Genomic DNA, 6,000 nt, shown 5'->3' on the forward strand with positions numbered 1-6,000 from the left:
CAACAAAAATGTGAATTTGATCGACAAGCCCTATGAACCTTCCATACTGTCTAGATTTCTTGCCAATTAAAAAAAAAATATTGGGCAAAAATGAAACGGAAGTTAAAAAGGACAAGAAAACACACAAGAACAGTTGCTCAACTGAAATACTATACAAAAAAGGCAAATACTTGGAGTGGCCGCTGTTGGGAGGCACCAAAAGAAAGGTCCGTGAATTTTTCGGTATTTAAAAATCATAGTTTTCCATTGTTAATTATTACATCAAATGAAAGGTGGTATGAGGTGGTCTTTGTGATAATTTATCTGCTGTGCAGTTCATGTATCCCGTTGTTAACTCGTTGACTTGCACGACTCAACAACATGTCCGTCGTGGGCTCAAGTTTAGAATGAACCGTCCTGACCGAATTTAAAAATTGTTATAAAATCTTAAAATATGAAATAAATCAGAAATAATTAAAAAAAAAAGATGATGTCAAGCAAACCGGTCTGATTGAACGATTTAATTCACTATCTTTTATTGATTCAGGAAGTACATCACTTGGTGGTAAGCAATCTTTTAAGCCATATTATTTACTCGCCATGTAGATGTTTGTTTTACTTTGCTGCTTCGAATATTGCACCAATCCTGTGTGGAGCATTTCCATTGACAAGCATCGAGCAGCAACAATTGTTTTACCCTCTTTGTCGATCACCGCCACCAAGCTGTTAGAAAATTTATTGGAAAAGTTAGATCAAAGCTTCAAACCATGGTCAATGGAACTAATAATTTCACCACAAAGCAACATGACCAACAATACTGCTCTACGGATATTGCTGACAAGCTGGAGAGAATATTGCGTCTCTGAAAATACAAGCAACACAGCTCAGTAATATACCGCGCGTAGTGGTATGGTGTTTCTCGATGCCGAAGACAGTGCTGAGGCCGCCCGCAATGCGTTGTAAGTTTTTCAATTTATGTTTATTCTTTTCGATATGATATTTCAAAACTTATTCAATTATGCTTTGCTACAAAAGAGCTGCCGCTTGAAAGGAAGCATCGCGTCAGACAAAATAAAATAAAATAAAGATGGAACTATTGGGCGGTGGTAGTTCGTCCGCCTTTCACCATGCTGATAGTAGTTGGGCTGCGACGAGTAGATGGGGATTTATACCCGCTGCTGTACTGAGTGGATAAGCATATGCTAAAGTATTTTGCTGCTAATAACAGTAACCACTGCTCTGCTCGGACCGGCGAATCATGGGATAGTTTTGCATAAATCCCGAAATATGCTCGCATCAAAACACAAGCAAGACATTTGGCCAACATGAATATCACATTACAAGTGAAATGTTAGCTGCATCAGCACTGGAAAAGGATGCATTAGAACTGAGTGAAATAATTTAATTTATTATGAAAACCACACACGAAATCCATAAATGCTTCCTTTCTGCCGCTTCGTACGCTGCGGTCGTACGAGAACGAAACCATGAAGGTTCACGTGGCACGCTGTACCGGTGGTTTAGGGCCAGCAGAAAAACGGGAACAGGGCAAAAGAGTTTTAGAAGGAATTTTTGCCACGCCGATTACCATTGGCGCCTTATCATTCGGGAACGGGTAGCAGGCAAGCTCGCACCGCTTTCAGTAAAGCCCTTCAACTCGCGCTGGATGAAAGCTGTCAAAAGTTTTAGTCACGGTCAGTTTGTAATGTGCAAGCGTGTATTTCTATTCCTGCAAATCGTTCCATCGTGCGGGGATAAGCTACAGCTCATACACGCGTTCCTGGCTGGCTATTCCTAGCATGTGCAGGAACGGTACCTTCGTTGGATGAATACGGTACATCGCACTTTGCAACATGTAGGGGATGGGAGAAAATTTAATTGCCAGCAGTTTGGCGTGAGCACTGCTGCTGCAGTTCGGTGAAATGGGTAATCAGCGGATGGTATAATCCAACTGATTATTATTACATTTACCAAATCAAAATTACAACATGCCTTTGAAATTGTGCTTCACTTCCATTTGGCCAGGCCTGGTGAGCGTAGTAGGACGTTTTGTGATTTTGATTTTGGTCCGAATCAAAGGAATCGGATTTCTATCCAGTGAAATAGCTATTAAAAATTTTACGTTATTAATTACATGAATTGATAAAATAAAAAGGTATACTACAAGCCATTTAAAAATCATTGATCATTGATTAAAACTGGTGATTGATTAAACAGAAAAGACAAGATGAAAAAACGAGCATTTTAAATGCTTTGTTTGTGTTGGTATTATAGCAACTTGCACAAGATGACTTATTGAATTTGCTTAAATAATATTAACAATACTTACAGCAATAATGATAGTTATACACGATTGTATACAAATTATATCCTGATAAATTGTACGCATAACCTTTAAAGATTTGTTTTGTTCGAACTTTAGGGAAAAATGTTGGTACGCTTCATTCATATGGTGTAACATAAAAATATTGTTTTTGAACTCCTGGTATAATACACATATTGAATGTAAGTTGTATTTGCGTAAAATATTTTTATGAATGAAATTAATGAAATCTAAGTTTGACCCATGGCATTGATAATTTTTAGATTTAATCTAAAATAGAAAAACATCAAGGCAATATTATCATTGCAGTGGAGTGTGCTACAAAAACATAGATAATTACAGTGTAACCCCTCATAATGAGTTTAATACGTTCCAATGACTCACTCGTTATGCGGGAGGCTCTTTTTCATAGAATTTGTATCAAAAGTGACAAAAATGGTTCCAGGTCAAGATCATCAAGATCAATGGTTTATGATCATCACAACCATACAGAACACCAGCAAGTGGCAATAGTAATGCATTGATCAATTCTTAGTATCGAAATGCTCGCCCTCATGAGCAAGTAGATGAAGAATGCATGCAAGAATAAACTCATCAAAACTCGCTATAAGAGGTATTTACATTTTATTTGACGTTGACGTTATAGAATGTTTTAATGGTGATGTATAAACATATTTGAAGGATTTTCTCTTGTGTATTTAATAGCTTACTGTGCGTATTGCTAAAACAAAGTACTAAACAAACAACAAATGCATATTAATAAAACAAAGTACCAGTGATAAAACAAAAAATATGAAAATAGCGATAAAAATTATCAAATTTGACAGTATCTAATTACAACGAAATATCTAAAATATTTGATTTTTCACGGTAGACGGTATCATTGCAAAAATAGTATTTGAATGCTTCATGATCAGTGGTTTTTACAACTATACAATAAGATAGAGAAATAAATGATTTTCAACGAGAAACTAGCTCACAGGTTTGTTAGTTTGTAAAAACCAGCCTTGGGTTCATGACAATTTTTTCCGATCCCTGCTTAAAACGTTCATTGTTAGCGTTTGAGAGAACTACTTACTACTAACGAACTAACTACTACTTACTTATGTTCCAAGAAACAGCATGTAGTTTGCGTATTTTATGTTTACATATTTTTATTCTTAAAACCTTTTCAATTACACTTTACACAGTTTATTAATTTGGGGCTTTTTGTTTAGAAAATTTTTCAAGTAATGTTTCCTTTTTGCATCGCTGTGAACTATGACATTATTTACTATGAACTAATAAAATTATTTTAAAGCTTTTGATTCTACGGATAAAAAATGTATTATTCGTGGAATGTGTACAACGCTGCTATATTCAACTATACAGTATGTTTAATTACATTGATTAAGTAACTTTGCAGTGCACAGATCTGGTGAACACGGTGAACATACAAAAACAACTACCGGTGGTTCATTTAGAAAATATATATATGACAAATTAGAAACAAAAATTAACTTCCAGCAACATTGTACGGCTGTGAGCCCAATTTTCAATTGACCCGATTTCACAATGCCAACCTTACGAAAGAGTGACCATCAATAGGGGAGGCCAGTGGCGGAGGGAAACGAAACCATGCTGGGCAACAAATGACAGCGGCTCGAAAATCATGTTGTTCAAATTGTGCTTATCCAGCTTCCGGGGACAATAGGAAAAACTTTGACCAGCTTGGAAAATGCCCGAGACCGGAAGCGGTATATACATACATACATACACACGTGCACATCGCACCAGACTGGCCGACGACCTTTTTCTGCTAAGTTTTGCACCAGCCCTGTGGTTGGAGCATAATGGCGCATTATGTTGATGAAGCGACCGCTCGCTGGGTGATGCTGGGGTGAGTGTACGACGATGATGATGGTGGTGTTGGTGGTGGTGTCAACGAGCCCGCTGTCCGTCGACAGTGTCGTCATCGAGCAGAATATACGGATGGATTTTGCTTTCCCACCACGGTAGGCCCTATAGTGTGATTTTCGGACTTGTTTCAAGGCATAGACGTCGGGTCGTTGGAAAGCTCGCCGCTCTCCCTGCACAACTCTCCGTCCAACCCCCCCAACAGAATCTCAGGTCTTGTACAAGTTGTTTTATCTTCGCTTTTGGGGTATTCATTTGAATAAACATTATTCACCGCTAGGATCTTGATTAAAAAGTACGGAAAATGGCGAGTTGGCACCGTTGCATCGGTTTTGCTCGGTCGCACTTGGAAAATGGAAAAGTTCGTTCGCTCCCGAACTGGGCTGTATCGAATTCAGCACCACGTAACGATCATTTCGAACTCGCCCAGTGCTCGGTGGTTTTGTTATTTTAATGTCAAAAAGTTGAACAAATTTAGCGATGTTTGTGTGTACGGTTTTGGGGGTCTACTGGTTTTTTTGCTGGTTGCTGTTGTGCTTTTCTCACTTGTTTCCCATTGTGCCGTTGGAAATTGTTGAAAATTATAAAACTTTTCGTTTTTCTACGAGCGTAAAATGAGAAAGAAAGAGAGAGAGAGAGAGAGCGAGAGAGAGAGAGAGAGAAGGAGGGCGAAAAAAAAAACAAGCAAGAAAGAAAGAGCCGGACATTCGAAATGGGATTTGCAAATAGTCGTTCACCTCAAATGGAGAAGCCTGGTGGTTTGTGAATTGTATGCGAGCGGGAAGGTTGATTGGAATTTAATGATGCTTTTGTACAACCGGAAGTTCGACGATTAGGGCGGAGGTTAATTAAAAGTGTAAAATCAATGTAAATTTATAGCTGAAGGAAACAATAAATTGTATGCTATAGCCGAATCAAAAAATCAACGAAAAATTACTTTTGTTTCGTGTCAAAATTATGTGATATTGCTTTATTTTATTGATGTAAAGAGCTTATGTTATAATGAGTATTTATGTGTCTTACAATTAAGCTACTATCGGAAAAGCATGTAAAATATATAAATTTAATAAACATTTATACGACAGCGTGTTTAGTGTTCTCGAGCGTATTCTCGAAGCGTTCTTTGTTCTTGACAATTTGTAAAATATTTTTATGAATTAATTAATTTATTTATTATTTATTATTAAGCGAAGGGTGTGCTTAGTGAACGAGGTTTGAAATTGGTTTCTATTTTCATTTATATTTTTTTCAAAATTATTAATCTTAGATTTCTAAATGACACTAATGAACTTGACTATCCATGACTTTGTAAGGTATAGCTGGATAAACAGTTTGGTGGGCTCGGTTCATACAGGGCTTGAACCCGTGACGGGCTTATACCACGATAGCGATTCAATGTGAGGTTTATGCTACTAAATTGAAAGTTTCTTGTTACTATCATGAATCATGATAAAAAAAAATATTAATGGGATTCATAATTCACGGAACAAACACCGTCTCAGCACGGACTCAACCTTAAACAATGTCAAATAATCAGCAGCTCAATAAAAATATTAAGGCTGGTGTTCTGAAAATAATGGTTGTATCGAAGAATATTTTTTGAATTTTTTAATGCAAAAAAGTTATATATCTAGTATCTTAATGTAGCTTTTTTCATAACATAATGAAACAATATCACTTGTCATATGCTCTTGATTCTTACTTCATTTCACCGTCAATAATCTATGCACATACGTGAAACAGGGAAAAATCGACAAAATTCTTTAAGTAAAAAAAAAAAATTCACCATTGATTCGAATAAT

The sequence above is a fragment of the Anopheles coluzzii genome, chromosome 3, assembly GCF_943734685.1.
Source record: "Anopheles coluzzii chromosome 3, AcolN3, whole genome shotgun sequence".
Lineage (NCBI taxonomy): Eukaryota > Metazoa > Arthropoda > Insecta > Diptera > Culicidae > Anopheles > Anopheles coluzzii.